The sequence below is a fragment of the Bemisia tabaci genome, chromosome 2 (assembly GCF_918797505.1).
Source record: "Bemisia tabaci chromosome 2, PGI_BMITA_v3".
NCBI lineage: Eukaryota > Metazoa > Arthropoda > Insecta > Hemiptera > Aleyrodidae > Bemisia > Bemisia tabaci.
In genome coordinates, this window is record NC_092794.1 from 4,446,587 (window position 1) to 4,463,652 (window position 17,066).

The 17,066-nt window shown below is 38.3% G+C and overlaps 1 protein-coding gene and 1 long non-coding RNA gene across 2 annotated transcripts in view; one reads left to right on the plus strand and one right to left on the minus strand.

The window, feature by feature from the left end:
- Positions 1-17,066, minus strand: part of LOC109039974 (uncharacterized) — a 192,108-nt gene that overhangs the window by 13,729 nt on the left and 161,313 nt on the right. The gene's annotated exons all lie outside the window — the stretch shown is intronic.
- Positions 788-10,575, plus strand: LOC140223969 (uncharacterized). The gene is made up of 3 exons (XR_011899224.1): positions 788-1,729; positions 2,860-2,949; positions 8,317-10,575. It is a non-coding gene; the product is annotated as an uncharacterized lncRNA (long non-coding RNA).

Sequence of the window (17,066 nt, forward strand, 5' to 3'; positions counted from 1 at the left end):
GAAGAGTTTAGGAACGGTGCATCACTCAGGGTTCAAGGTTCAAGGTCCAAGGTATAAGGTTTAACTCAATTTTTCCTGCATTCTTCCGGCTTTGATTTGTGGCATTGACACATATTATACACAATTACAGCAGATAAACAGCAGATACAAAGTGAGAAGGCAGGCGCTGCGTCGCGTCGGGGCGGACCAAATATTATTAACTCTTAACGGTCGAAATCCGATTTTCTTATTTTTAAATTAAGTATTTAAAAATAACATAATAAATGGAAATTTCTTCAGTAAGTGGACTGTGAAATTATGCACATCCAGCTATTCCTCATCATTTACAAATCTGAGTGTTACGTCAAAAATTTTGAAATCGATGCAGCTCGAACACAAAATGGTGTATTAAAATGGAAGAACATTTTTGCCTATACATATGCGTATAGGGTCCGCGAAGCGGGCTTGAGGGCGCGAGGCGCCCTCCCGGAGGTTGGGCCGCGTAGCGGTCAGGGGGCGGGGCCCCCTAGTATGTGATACACCTGTAGCAAGGGTTCGCTATGGCCCATATTTACGCAAAAGAGGAGGCACTCTTGAGATTACGTAATTTTTTTTTGAAGGGGGGTGCCTGGAGGTAAAAGACATCTATTTGGCAAAGGGAGAGAAAAAAGTCGGGAAAAATGAGTTACGTAATTTTTGAACGGACTCTCACTACTTTTCAGCAAAATAGGAAATGGGTAAAAAGTGAGAGACGAAGGACTGAGGCCAAAAGACGAATTCTACCGTCCAAAAGAAAAACGCCGTATAGGCGTTGCCAAATTTCCTTCGGTAAATCACGAATTTCTGGGAAAATTTATAAATATTCATCTTCCGTTTTTCAGAAAATTTTGTTTGCAATTTTACCTGAAGTTCTGGAAAATTTATCTGAAAAATATTCATAACTTTCCTCAAAAATAAACATCATATCGAAGGAAATTTGGCAACTCTTGAATGTTCATACGGCGTTCCTCCTTGACACGGCAGAATTAACCGGTAAATCCAAGTACCCTCATTAATTACTATTGTTATCATTGATTTTCAGGTCAATAAAGGCATTTTCTTTTATGTGCTTGAGCCGCTTTCACCTGGGAATCCCAAAATGTGGGGATATTTTGGAAATCGAGGCCACTCTTTTGTCTTCGAGAAGAAAAAGGAAAACTTTGGAGAGCTCGAAGGCTCGGACTTTCTGGTAGTTCGGTCAGTGGAAGTTGAGCAGCCGTCGGGTGTGAGCGGGAGTGTAGAGGATAAACAAATAGGAAAAAATCATATTTAGATTCGTGTGCTGCTACATTTGAGTATTGTGAAATGTCTTTTGATATATTATCGGAAATTATATTTGTCCCCGGATCGCGTGTGATACTCGTGTATTTGAAGCGCAGTGTAGTTTCGTGTTCGGTACTCGTAATAATTTTTCTCAGTGAATTTTCCCGCGTGAGTACAGCAGTTGCAGTGCGAATAGTTTAACGATCTTACTTTCCGCTAGATTTCTATCGGCCGAAAGTTTTAGTCTGCAAGCCTCTACTTTTTCTGTTCAGTTCAGTAGTTTGCTGTGTATACTATCAGTATAGTTACTCTGTATCTGTCACTTGTGTCGGTTATCATTGTGCGAATTTTCGGCAGTCTTGTCTCCGTGATATTTCCGTGAAATCTGGTTTGTGGATATCGTTTCGGAGGTGATTTCGCTCATCATATATTCCTCAGCGTTGATTCGGTAAGTTGCTCGATGCCATCACTAAAATGTTTTTTTTTCCCCCGAGAAAAATGTGGTTGCGTTTAAATTGATGGCTAAAGTGCGAAACCGCGTATCACCATTAAAATTTCTGCTACTATTTTATTTTTTCGAGGAAAAATAAGTCAACTATATGGCTTGAAATTAACACAGAATATTCAACTATCCGAGAGGAGTTTTCAGGTGATAACTTCACCACTTTTACAAAGAAAAAATGAAGTACGGTAGGAGGTCTGCGACGTCGCAGACTAAGATATGTGGTTTCGCACTTTAGTTATAGATATCTAATTTAAGAGTCCCTGTGGGCAATTTTCTCGAGATTCTCCTCACAATTAGTTGAGTTACTATTTTGCCACTCGTGTTTGCTGTCATTACATGAGAGCCTTTTTTACCGTAACACTTACAGGATATTTGGTCTGAGGATATCATTATGCTCATACGTATATACTCTTAAGTGTTGATTAGGTAATTCACTCGCTTTTAGGAGATTCCATGGACGGCATATTTTGTGTCAGAACGGCATGCGATATATCGCATCAATTGGTCCCATTTTTTCAGCTACACGTCATTTTTTTTGAATTTTGAGATTGCAATTCTGTAGTCAGGAGACTAAAGCGTAATAAAGACGTGGTTTTTTTTTAGAGAGAAAATATCGCATTCGAGTGCAGTTTCGATATCAGTATCGAATGTGATGATTTCTCTCTAAAAAAACCACGTCTTTATTACGTTGAATTTCTTTGTAAAAATTGGTAAGCGAGTGCTTTAGTCTCCTGACAACAGAATTGCGATCTCATAATTGGAGAAAAATGACGAGTAGCTGAAGAAATGGAACCAATGGATGCGATATATCGCATGCCTTTCTGACACTAAATATGGCGTCCATCAAATCTCCTTAAGTAGTCGATATGAAAATGTTTAATCGTTGAAAATTGATTATTATTGAATACATTATGTGAGAATATTGTAATTTTGTGGTAAAAAAAGCAGTTTTATTCCATTATTTTTCAACATTATTTCAATTTATTTGTTAAGCTGTTCCATATACTAGACAATGTGCAACAATGCGTTACGTTGAATTTATCTCTAAAAGGGTTTAATTTTTTTTTTTGCAGCCAACATTCGAGAAGGCGATGAAGAGGATGGAAATCTTCACCCTACGCATCAGAGCTGCTCCTGACCTTGCAGATCATCGCTTCTTCACGGTAAGACCTCTCAAGCTTCCTCCTATTTCAAAAATTAAGGTGATTCGATGAACGCCATGTTTTGTGACAGAACGGCATGCGATATATAGCATCGATTAGTTCCATTTTTCCGGCGACTCGTCATTTTTCTCGAATTTTGAGATCGCAATTCTATTGTCAGGAGACTAAATAATTCACTTATCAATTTTGATGAACAAATTCAAAGTATTAAAGGCGTGAGGAAAATAGAGGAAAAATATTGCATTCGAATGGGATATTTTGTCTCATAAAAAAAGCCCACGACTTCATTACGATGAATTTGTTTGTCAAAATTTGGTAGGTGAATTCTTTAGTCTCCTGACAACAGAATTGCGATCTCAAAATTCGAGAAAAATGACGAGTAGCTGAAAAAATGAAACCAATCAACGTGATATTTCGCATGTCGTTCTGGCACAAAATATGGCGTTCAATGAATCACCTCAACTTCTAATGAATCGGTTACTGTCAATAATTTCAATTTTTGAAATGGGCTGCTAAAAAATTTGAGGGGCTTGGAGGACAAGGCGCATAAGTGCAGTTTTTGAAAATGTTGAGATTTTAATGATTTCAAGTAAAACTAGTCTAAGTGCATATTTTGTGAAAAATTCCCTCTCAAATTTCAATTTTTAAGCTTCAAAAAGTCAATTTGATTTTTCTTTCCGCCATAAGGATCCGTGTAATTTTGAGACTTCAAATACATATTTCTCGATAATGATTTCAAGTAAAACTAGTCTTAGTGCATAATTTGTGTAAAATTCCCTCTCACATTTCAATTTGTAAGCTTCAAAAAGTCAGTTTGAACTTTCTTCCCGCCATAAGGATCCGTGTAATTTTGAGACTTCAAACACATATTTCTCCAGATTGCAAAAACTGCACTTACGCGCTTTGTCCGACAAGCCCCTCATTCTTCCTCAACGCTGATCATCGCCGCTGTCATCATTCAGGCGATTTTAGGTAAAATCAACTTAAGGTGATTCGATGGATGCCATATTTTGAGTGAGAATGGCATGCGATATATCGCATCAATCGGTTCCATTTTTTCAGCTACTCGTCATTTTCTTCGAATTTTGAAATCGCAATTCTGTTGTCAGGAGACTAAAGCACTCACTTACCAATTTTTACAAAGAAATTCAACGTAAGAAAGACGTGGTTTTTTTAGAGAGAAAACATCGCATTCGATACTGATATCAAAAGTGCACTCGAATGCGATATTTTCTCTCTAAAAAAAACCACGCCTGTATTACGTTAAATTTCATTGTTAAAATTGGTAAGCGAGTGCTCTAGTCTCCTGACAACAGTATTGAGATCTCAAAATTCGAGAAAAATGACGAGTAGCTGAAAAAATGAAACTAATTGACGCGATAAACCGCATGTCGTTCTGACACAAAATATGGCGTCCATCAAATCCCCTTAACTTCTAATGAATCGATTACCGTCAATAATTTCAATTTTTGAAATGGGCTGCTAAAATCTTTGAGAGTCTTGGAGGACAAGGCGCATAACTGCATTTTTTGAAAAAATTGAGATATTGATGATTTCAAGTAAAACCAGGCTTACTGCATATTCTGTGAAAAATCCCCTCCCAAATTTCAATTTTTAAGTTTCAAAAAGTCAGTTCAAACTTTCATTCCGCCATAAAGGATCCATGTAATTTCGAAACTTTAAACACATATTTCTTGAGGTAGCAAAAACTGCACTTACGTGCTTTGTCCTACAAGCCCCTCATTCTTCCTCAACCAGTGGCGTGGCGTGAATTGCGATATATCGATTGCTATGCTCTTTAAACCTATGGAAAAGGATCGATAAACAGGGTGTTCGCAGCGAACACCTTAATAATCGATTCTCTACCATACGTTTAATTGGCATAACAATCGGTACATCGCAATTCACGCCACGCCACTGTCCTCAACGCTGCTCATCGCCGCTGTCATCATTCGGGCGATTTTAGGTAGAATCAACTTAACTGCATTTGACAGTGCCTAGTTTTTCGTGATGTTCTGTTTCTGTAATACTGCAGAACTACGGAACATACTGCCTTGAAACTGTCTTATTTTTCCAAGATTCTGCAGAATAAACTATTCACTGAATTCGTTGCGACAGGATTCAGCTTCATTTTTTGTCATTTCCCGGACGAAGAAACGTAACTCCATTCCAAGGTTGTCAAATTCGTTCAAAGAATTCAATTTTTCACAAACACGAGAATGCAAAATTTTTGTCCAAAGTTTTTTTCGTTTTTCATGAGATCAGGGGAAACATCAATGAAATGTACGATTAATACCTGGCATTTTCCTTTACAAATTCAAATTTACAGGGCGAAATCTAGCAACAATGAAATAGACCACATTTTGCAAAAAGGAACCACTATTTCTCGCTCATTTTAGAAACAACGTATATGCCATTGGTTTCCCTGTGCAGAACGGTGGTTTTATGGAAGAGTCAGAAATAGTGGTTCTTTATTGCAAAATGTAATCCAAATGTAGTTATGTTCTCTCGTGGGAGGTAACGACGAATTGGACTGCATTTTGCAATTTGGAACTATAAATTCTGGCTCATCTGAAAAAAACACTTATGTGCATAGGGATACTAATAGCACATGCGTTTTTTTTTAAACCGGGCCAGAATTTATAGTTCCAAATTGCAAAATGCAGTCCAATTGAGGGAGGAACGTAGATTAAAAAGCCTCCCAATGAGTGTCCCCGTTTCGTCGCTCCTCTGACGAAAGGGCGAATCTCAATTTCCTCGTGAGCCCTGGGTCACATTCAAATTCATGCTTTCTGCGGTTCATGTGAAAAGTGAGATACGTCCTTATGTCAGAGGAGCGACCTTTTTTGAAACCCGGGGATTTCATTCGTACGTGACCGAAGTGAAACATTATGATGAGACAAACCTCCGGTAAAAATTTTAGCTTGAGGATACGTTTGGTTTTGACAGTGGCGTGGCGTGAATTGCGATGTATCGATTCTCATGCCATTTAAAGCTATGGTAAAGAATCGATTATTAAGGTGTTCGCTGCGAACACCCTGTCTATCGATCCTTTTTCATAGGTTTAAATGGCATGACAATCGATACATCGCAATTCACGCCACGCCATTGGTTTTGGAGCTACAGCGTTGCAAAGTTTGCATGTTTGAGTCTTAAAAATCTTCATATTTTTGAAGAATTTCTTCCAAAAGCCAATTTCAAAGTAATGTAAGTAACAAGTAAGGTAAGTTTTAAGTAAACATGACGCGTAACTGAAAAATTATGAGAAAATCCGTAGTAAAAGTTTCAAATTGTGGATGAGCCGTTAATAGCAGTACAACGTTGCAAAAATTACATTCTTGCTCTTTAAAAATACCCATTTTTTATAGTTTTGTATATTGTACCAGTATTTGAGACAAAAAATATACAATTAGAGATACTCGCAGACTCATAGTAAAATTTATATCAGTATACGATAATTTTAGGCAATGCAGCGTTGCAAAGTTTAGACGTATAGCATAGATTTAATCAGTATATGATAATTTTGGGCAATACAGCGTTGCAAAGTTTACATCTTTCATCTATGAAAATGTCTACCTTTTCTTGTTATTGTATTGGAGACAAGATACAATATGAGTTAATGGTTAATAGTGTGAAGCGAAATGTGGAGGCTTTATGTTGATCCTGGGTGACAATTGCATTAAAATAACATCGTTGCAAATTTTATCTGCTTTTCTTTTAACATTCGATTGTATAAAATTAGTTAAAAGTAAGGATACTTCCAATGGTTATTTTACTTTAAAATGTAATTCCAGAGGATTTTTGGAATACGATGGATGATTCAGCATCAGCGTTGCTTTCAATCTGAAATATTCTGCCTAGCCTTAATAGTTGCAAATTCAACCTTTTTTAGGTGTAATGAAGAAACTAACATAGAATATGGAGGCGTTTGGGTTTTTTTAAGTAGAAATAAATCTTGATGTAGACAATACATTCATTATGCCTTAAAAAACTGAGTATGTTGAACGTAAGAATGGAAGATTTTGAAAATATAAAAAAAAAAAAAAAAAAAAAAAAAAAAAAAAAAAAAAAAAAAAAAAAAAAAATACAAAGTAAATTAAATGAACGAAAAATAATAAATACACCAACAAAATAATAAAATATAATTTAAAACCTAAATAGAATATTTAAATCACTGTTGCGTTAATGTATAAAGAACTCAGACGCCTCCTCAAGAGAGAATTTTAAAATTATTTAAAAATGACTTTTGGAGGGTGAAAGTTTAAAATTGGCATCATGCTGAGGCGTTTTCTATAGATTTGAAGGCAAGACAGGACTGATACTGAAGCATCACATGAATAAAATATTTTGAAGGAAGAAGATAAAAAACTATAAAAAATACAAAAATAAAAAAAAAAATGAAAAATAATGTACGGTAGAAAGTCATATGAAAATGAAAGAAAAAAAATGTCAATGTAAATAAAAAAATAAGCAAAATCAAATAACTACTGGAAGCATCTTTATTTTAAAATCGTCTATTATTTATTGCTTGGAGAGAATTGTGAATAAACTTGGCTAAAGTATTGTTGCAAAAACCAATTGTCACTTGGAACAGACATCAGACCTTGATATTTTGGCTTGATATGAGGGATGACACCCATTGATTTTATCTTAAACTGGAAAAAAAATTTTGAAAAAAATCTTATTTCGTTGAGTTTAAAATTGTAAGCTTGGCAACGCTGTATCACTACAAATCAATCTTACACCTGCAGATAACGTAAATGGTTTATTTCATAAAAAAAAAACAAAAAAAAAAACAAAACAAAAAACAAACAAACAAACACTGAACTTAAAAATAAAAACATTTTTAAAGCTTATGTGCATAAACTTTGCAATGCTGTATCGTTAAATCTATACTTACACTCGCGGTAAAACTTTTACACAAGACTAATCTTATCATAGAATTTCAGCTAAACCACATTATCATACCTTTAGGTGGTCAATAAGTTCGTTTTTTAATTAAAAAACGGAACAAAATGAGCATTTTTGTAGGTCTGTGATGTCAAGTTTGCAACGTTGTATCAACAGAATCAACAGCATTAACGTAGAAAAATTATTTATTATTAACGTATTTTTTTAGAAAAATGTACACGGACTGTTGATAAAATGTCTTAAAATATCATGAAACATCCAATGACAGTTGTTTACAGAAAGTAAGATACTTGAGATAATACGATAATCTTTAAAGCTTAAAAATGGAAACTTGTCAACGCTGTATTTATAAAACCAGACGTATCCTCAAGCTAAGATTTTTACTGGAGACATGGGTCATCATAGAGCAAAGTAACAATATGTAACAATTTTGGATGACTACTCATGAATTTCCAGAGTGCCTCGTGTCTTTGGAAGAATTTTTGACGAGCCGGGGTCTAAAAAAGCGTCGCGGTGGAGATTAACTGTTAAACCTTGTTAGGTTATCGGCTGCTTTACTTCCTTCTTGCCTTCAATCTGGTGAAGATTGAGCAGAGGGCGCCGAGAGCGGTCTGAATCAACGTTACTAAATTTGAACTAAATTTTGCAATTCGGAGCTACAATTTCTGGCTCATCTATAAAAACACTTATGTGCATATGATACTATGGGTACTTACGTTGTTTCTAAACTCGAGACACAAATTTTAGTGCTGAATTGCAAAATGCAGTCCATTTGTGTGTGGATCTGTGAAAAAAGAGCTTCTCCTCCGGGAGAAAATTGATCTTAACTTTTTGCGAACACATGAACAACATTTTTCTACAACCTAGGATTTTTTGTCTTCAAGCTTCACGACAGTTTTTGAGATTTAGGATCCCCAGAAAGATAGGTCTCCTCGTACAGATCTGGTCACTAGTAAAAGGGGCCCGGCATATTGTTATGAAAGGTAGCTTCCACATGAATAATAAGTTTTCCTCCGCTCCAATAGCCTCCAGACTCATTTGGACCACATTTTGCAATTGGGAACTATTATTTCTGACTCAGTTTAGAAATAACTTATGAGCCATTAGTTTCCTGATGCACAAAAGTGTTTTTAAGAATGAGCCAGAAATTTTAGTTCCTAATTGCAAAATGTAGTCCATTTAATCCTCGTCTGTCACATATAAGTAGAACTGACCAGACGTTTAAATGTAAAACTTGTCTCCCGTACGAAGGAATGTAACTCCATTCCAAGGTCACCAAATTGACTCAAACAATTAATTTATTTTACAAAGTTATGCCTGTGCAATTTTCAGGCACAACTTCGTAAAACAAATTAATAAAAATGTGCCTGTGTAATTTTTATTTTAATTTTGCATGAAATCTCTGGGAAAATTATCAATGAAATTTCCAGTTAGGAAAATTCAAGATCCTCCTACTTAATATGCAATTTGCGAGGGGACATTTGGCAACATTGAAATGAAGTTACGTTCTTTCATGCGGGAAACGATGAGCTCTCTTAAGTTTAGTTTTACTGTGCCGAGGCAAGTGAACCACCAAAACTTTCATTATTGCTATACTGGAGGTTGTTTTGCAAAACGAAAAAAATTCCGCCTGAGGTTACTGTTTTACGACTAATATTTAGAATCCGTCTTGGTCAATTTTGCTCTTTCAATGACAATTTGTATTGAAAGTGTTGATTTACAACATTATGGTAGTAGTTTTTGTGTAATTTTTGGTTTGTCGGGTAGCCAGTGCTATGGGTTAAAATAAACTGTCAACTCACGTTAACTTGAAATTCAGGAACTTAATAGTCGAAGCTTTTCGGCCTCAGCCGTCGTCAGGACTTAGCAAAAAACACAGTTTGAGACAATAAATGATTAATTTTGATTAATATCAGTTCATACATATGATGAGCGAGTGTGTTTCGGTGTGGTTGTGTTTCATTGAGTTTCTTATTGATTCAACGTTATTTTTACCGGAATAAATGATGAAAAATGGACGGTTCGTGCAGTGGCGTGGCGTGCTTTGCGATATATCGATTTATCGACCATTTAAACCTATGGAAAAGGATCGATAAACAGGGTGTTCGTAGCGAACACCTTAATAATCGATTTTTTACCATGGATTTAAATGGCATAACAATCGATAAATCGCAATTCACGCCACGCCACTGGGATCGCGAGTTCTTCTGTCCTCAGGACTTTTGTCTAGGAATGAGATTCTTGATTACAAATAAGATGTTCAACATTTTTCTATTGCTCACAATTTTGAGACTATTCCTAACTTTGAATGAAGTGACCGAATCACTTCCTTCGTCAATTCTCTGTCTCGGTGACGGAGTGTGCGTTTGTCTTCTGAAGCACTGTCAGAAGTCTATTACTGGCTACTAGATTCCCTGGGGATCAAATAGACTATATTCTACAATAAAAAAAATACTATTTACGGCTCATTCGTGAAAGTACCTCTTCGTATAGGGTAAAATCAAAGTTTGAGGAGAGGAAGAAGATAAGAGAAAGAACAGGAAGAAAAGAGAGAAGAGAGAAGAGAGGAGAGAAAAGAAGAGACATGGGAGAAGAAGAGAAGAATAGAGAGAACATAAAAGAGAATAAAACAGTGAAAGCACACAGTAAAACAGTGAGAGGGAAAGCGAGAAGGAAATTGAAATGGAAAGCTTGAGAAGGAAAGCGAGAAGGAAATTGAGAAGGAAATTGAGAAGGAAAGCTAGAAGGAAATTGAGAAGGAAAGCGAGAAGGAAAGCGAGAAGAAAAGCAAGAGGAAAAGCGAGAAGAAAAGTGAGAAGAAAATCGAGAGGAAAAGCGAGAGGAAAAGCGAGAGGAAAAGCGAGAGGAAAAGCGAGAAGAAAAGTGAGAAGAAAATCGAGAGGAAAAGCGAGAGGAAACGTGAGAAGCGAGAGAAAAGGGTCTGGTGCCGGAGCCTCCTCGTGGTGGACCTGGGACGGGTCTCTGACCCGTGCCAAACGCCGGCAATCTGTTGTGATTCTGCACCCTCCCTCTGGTTGTTAGCCCATATCTCTTCACACATCGTAACGAGCTATTTAGGATCAAGCGCATCCTTGGTACGTTATTACCTTGGTTGTTGCCCATATCCCTAATACGCTCGGGCATGGATCAACCGCTTCCTCGGTGCCCTGCTTCGGCAGGGCTGTTCACACCTTGGATGTTAGGCCATATCCATTGCAGCCTTGGATCAAGCGGAACCTTGGTACGTTATTACCTTGGTTTTTAGCCCATATCCCTGGCTTACGGAAGAGATCAAGCGGAACCTTAGGAACATGAGGGGAAAGATGATCTTCAGAGGACCTGTTGTGATTCAGCACCCTCCCTCGCCTCTGGTTGTTAGCCCATATCTCTTCATATCGTAGAGAAATGGGATCAAGCGCATCCTCGGTACGTTATTACCTTGGTTGTTGCCCATATCCCTAATTCGCTCAGGCATGGATCAAGCGCATCCTCGGTGTCCTGCTTCGGCAGGGCTATCTTGGTCGTTAGCCCATATCCATTGCAGCCTTGGATCAAGCGGAACCTTGGTACGTTATTACCTTGGTTGTTAGTCCATATCCCTGGCTTACGGAAGAGATCAAGCGGAACCTTAGGAACATGAGGGGAACGATGATCTTCAGGGGACCACTGATAGTAGTTAGGCCATATCCTTGAACCGCGAGGTGCAAGGATCAACCGGTACGCAGTGGTCTGAAAATCCCGATCTGTGACCGACTTTGCGCGATTCGTCAGTGACCAATTGCAGGGGTGACCGATCGAAGCCTGGCAATCCTGTACTGGTCAACCTCCGGTATCTGCCGATGCTTGCGCATTAAGTCTAAAGCCGTCATCCCCCCCGGGACACTTTAGACCAGGCAAAGTCGGAACCGGAGGGTCGGACGCCTCTCAAACGGGCTGGTGGTTGGGGCGATGTTGCAGATTGAAGTAGGTTTTGATGCAGGAGAGCCGAATACTTCACGAGAGTTCCGGGGTCTCGTGGCTCAGGGTATTCTGTTCTCCTGGGCCGAACAAGCCGGACAAAGTTTCAGCAATCTCTATCTCTGTAGAGAGTATCCAGCTACGAGTTTGTTGTCTCACTGCTGGATCGCACGGTGGTAGAGGAGTTTCCTGCATTCGGTCATTGGCGAATTGTTCACTGTTGTGAGTGAGGGTGCGCCCAGAACGCCAACCCAACTCTTCATGGCATGAGATCTTGAAGAGGTCACTGGTTATCCTTACTAAATCTCACTCGACTAAACCTCTGATCTCGTAGGAACTGAGTAGATCCGTTGTGCTTCGTTTGCGCGGGAGACCGTGTGAAAAAAGCAGAACGGAGAAGAGATCTTAAGGAGGAAACTGGTCGGTCCGGACCGGCTATAGGGCATCCGATCTCGAGAGAAACAAAGGCATGAGCCCCATGCCTTTGTCTTTTAAAATTTCTTCTCAATTTCTTCAAAATTTCTTCAAAATTTTGAATTTCAAATTAACGTATGCCATGGGAGTTGTAAGTTGGACGGTGGAAGCGTTGCCGTCTGATGTCGGTTCCTCCTCGTGGTGGACGGTGGAAACGAGGGTACTTCAAGTACCCTCGGCTAATCGCCGACAAAACAGGGACTGGTTTTGGTAGTAATACACAGGGGTTAATATTTATTTTCTCAGAATGTCCTGTCAATTATTTTGACTTCAAATGTCTCGACATTTCTTGTTCTCTACAGTCCTCTGGTTTGTTTTTATTGATTTTTTTATTGAGAACTTGAAGTTGGTATCAATTTTACAAGAATGGACTATCATTTCTGGCTCAGCCATAGAAGAACGTGTCTATCAAAGATAGCAAGTCTTTTTTGCAAAATATAGTTCGATCAATGTCTCATGCTCCTCTCCTGAGCACCTGTAGTGTGTGAATAAAACTTATTCTGTTCTGATCATTTTCACGCATGAAATGAAAAGCTTCACATGCTCTTTTTTCTTCGCCGGTCCTCTCATTTTGTTCATCTCTCGCAGATAGTCACACGAACGAAAATGAGCAAATTTGAGCGAGTATTGATTTGTAAAACCAACAAAAGCGTATTTGCATAATTTTTTCAAAATTGGTTGGAAAATTGAAAATCATTGAGTTCATGATTGAGTGCAGAGATTGTGCAGTAGTGCGACGATACCAAATATTTCTGAGCATCGTTGAAGCGACTTCATTTTCTGAATCAAGCAGCAACTTATTTATACTTTGACTTACTTGGGAATGGAAATTTACAGATGCACGTAACGAGCTTGCCTAGCCGATGGTATGCTTTCATCGCGTTTCCGGTTCTCTTCTCTCTCTCTCTTCTTTAATACGGTCACACCATTTTAAATTTCTAACCCTTGTCACTTGTAGTTTAATATTCTTTTATAATGTAATGTATAATATTCTTTTATAATGTAATGTACTTAAATTGACCAATAAAGAAAAAATGAAATAATAAAAAAACGGGCTATTGATTTTCATATCGTTCATCGTGAATTGGCTGAAATGTGTTGGCCAGTATCAGAAGATGCTAAAATTACTGAATCTAGTAATTTTGAACTACCATCATTTTTTAAAGTTTGGAGATCTTTCTTTAACTACTTAAATAAGTAAAAAAGCATTCTGATACTAGGTTGTCTAATCCTAGTTTTTAAAAAGTACTTATTAAAAATTTTAACTGCCACGATTTTTAAAATATAAAAATGTCATTTATTCAAATTCTATTATAAATTTTTATTTTTGATAAACAATATAATTTAGTTGCACAAAAATAAATAACCGTAAGCTTAACCGCAACTGCTGGCTTTTTATTAGCTGGCAATATTGATTCTTACTAAAGGTTACTCTAAATTATAACTTTTTTTCTGTGAAAACGCACCGAAAAAAATAATATGCTTTCTTAGCATCTAGGATGTCAAAAATGTGTCTGGTGATCCCAAGATGCTGCCTTTACTGCCCCCACAGTTAATTTTACATCCTGTGAATGCAAATTCAACTGCGGGGGCAGTAAAGGCAGCATATTGGGATTACCAGACACATTTTTGACATCCTAGATGCTAAAACAGCATATTATTTTTTTCGGTGCGTTACCGTCGTCGCCGCTGACGTCACTGGCGCTTTATAAGTGGACGTATTTATGCTAAAAGGACCTATGTTGCACGCAAATCCTATGCATATAATTCCTTTTATCATAAATATGTCCATATCGACGGTGAAACTACCAAACCACGTATCTCGTTTGCGGTGTTTAAAAATCTACGCTCATATTTTATTTTTTTGAAGTAGACCAAATCAACATCATTCCTTGAAATTTTCACAGAATTTTCTCCGCACAAAGAGGAAAAATCACAGAAATTTTCAAGACTGGACGTTCAGTAGTTTTTCATTTAAAAAATAAAGTATGACAGGAAGTCTGCGACGTCGCAAACCGAGATACGTGGTTTGGTAGTTTCACCGTCGATATGCCCTTGTTTCAGAGGAAGGTATGAGAAAGGACTTAAATTTCATTAGATCCTCTGAGTTTCCGCATAAACTGAAATTTTTCATTTTTACCTAGTTTTTCTCGGACGTTCCGACGCATCCGTGCGACGGAAGTGCGTTGTAGCAGCATTCAAACTTTATACAATTTCATTCCTTAAGAAACAAACCAGCAAGCTCGAAAATGCACTCTCTTCGACTCTTTCAGCTGAAGCATACCATTTTTTTTACTTAGTCCAGTCCTTCTGAAACTTTCAAAGAAAAATTTGCATGTTTTCATGTGCGCTCCCTCAAAAATAAAATACTTAATCGGGAGAAGTCAACAATTAAAAATACGCATACGGCGGTCTCCCTTAGCCCGGAAAAGTGTTTCCCTTAATTTTATTTGAACCCTTTCAATAGGCGGATCCAGACACTTCGAACAGTAGGGGTGGAGGGAAGGTCCGAAGGGCTTCCTTTGGACAATTTTTGAAATTTTAAAACATCTAGTATGCAGTTTGAGTCAATTCCGTCATGAGTAATTTACAAATCTGAGCTTCCTTCCTTCCGCTTTCCTCCCGCTTTCCTCCCGCTTTTCTCCCGCTTTTCTCCCGCTTTTCTCCGTTCCTTCTTCCCTCCTTCCCTCTTTCGTTCCCCTGTTTTTCGGGTCTACGAGGGGGGCTTGAGCCCTCTACGCCCCCTTTGGATCCGTCTATGACTATTTTGAGAGCGTGAACTGCACATTCATGTAACACATATGCACATAGCACATGGCATGCATGCATGCATATACCACATTCATACATATGTTCCGAACACTGGGAACGTCAAGTAGCCTATTCTTGGCATTGAAGGCGACTTTGTCCGCGCGATCGCAACTCAGAAATTTGCATGCCTATATCAACGGGTGTTCTAGGTCGGTGGGGGTGGATTCGATCGACATGAATCAATCGCAAAACGAAAACGTGAATCGGTCGATGTGGATCGATCGACACCGATTCGATCGACAGTTAACTTAAAAAACCCCGTGTCGATTCGATCGACATGAATCGATCGGGAAACGAAAACGTGAATCGGTCGATGTGAAGCAATCGGCACCGATTCGATCGACAGTTAATTTAAAAAACCCCCGTGTCGATCCGGTCGACATGAATCGGTGGAAAAATAAAAACGTTTAGTCGATCGACGTGAATCGATCGACTCACGGGTTTGTCGATCCATTCACGGATTTGACGATCGACTCGCGAGTTTGTCGATCGATTCACGTGTTTGTCGATCGATTCACGTTTTCGTCGATCGATTCACGTTTTCATGTTTCCATCGATTCATGCCGATCGAATTGACACGAGTTGTTTTTAAATTAACTGTCTGTCGATTCGGTGTCAATTGATTCGCGTCGATCGATTCACATTTCCATTCTTCAATCGGTTCATGTCGATCGAATGCATACCCTCTTTCTCAGTTTACAGTTTGATTTATTTGAATCCGTCGGACAAGTTACATTTGTGAAAGAAACGGCATAATTTAATTGATTTTTTAAAGAAATTGGAAGACTATGTATAGATGTTTTATCTTCCTTTCCAATTCTCATTCATAAACATCGATGACCAAAATGCAAAACTACGCATCTCCGTTCGCGACGTTTTAGACTTCCTGATATACTTCACTATGTGCCTTTGGAAAAGTGGTCAACGTAATTTCTTATAAATTCTCTTGATTATTTTTCTCTGTTAGCAGAATATTCTGTGAGACTTTCAAGCAACAAAGTTGCCTTGTTTCTCTTTAAAAAAATACAATAGGAGGGTAAATTTTGAAACACCGCAATGGAGGTGCGTGGTTTAGCATTTTGTCCATGGATAGGTATGAAGAAGCTGGTGCGGAAGATGAGCCCAGTATTCCATGATTATTTCTCTCGAATAAGCACGAATGACCGTACGTTGTTTTTCTGGAGAACGGCTTTTCTGATTCCTTGTATTCTAAGACCTTGTCCACACGAGCGTGGTTCGCGGAACTTAGTTCGGGGAACTTGTTCCCCGAACAAGTTTTAGCTGAGCTGAAACTTATTCCTCCTAAACCCGGAACTTCCCCCGTACTCCCAGCTTTTATGTTTCTTTTGTTGTGAATTGGTTTGTTTTTGTTTTTTACGTCCTTAATGTCTTGCCATTTGTTTTTGTTACTCTCGCGGCCGTAGTAATCTATTATTTAGCAATAATTGTATAGTTTTATGGAAGTTCCGGTTCCAGTTCAAGTGAATTCGTGGTGACAGCATGTTTTGTTTTAACGAACAAGTTTCGGGAACTGAGCAGTTCGTCAAATAAGTTCCTCGAACCGCGCTCGTGTGGACAGGGCCTTAGGTACCCATATGTATAGGTCGCAGGCAATTAGCAATCGCCGGCAAGCGGTTCACATATGTTATTTCAATACATCGCAATAATGCGCATCGGCATAATGCAATTGTTAAGGGTTGAGGCCTTCAAAAGTATTAGCTCGGCTTGAAGCGCCTTCATTTTTTGTGATACTCTACGCTTTGCCACGCTGTTAGTTTAGTTGCCTGTCCGATCTTAACCCAACTAATGTCACGGAGTTCACTACACGCGCTCCTGGGTATGCATATTCCTGCCATGTTTTTAAGGATGGAAAAGTGTCCAGTCCATTCACATTATAAGCAACACAATCAGCACTCTAATCTTGTTCTTTTATCGCTGAACTTTATGATTTTTTATATTTCTTC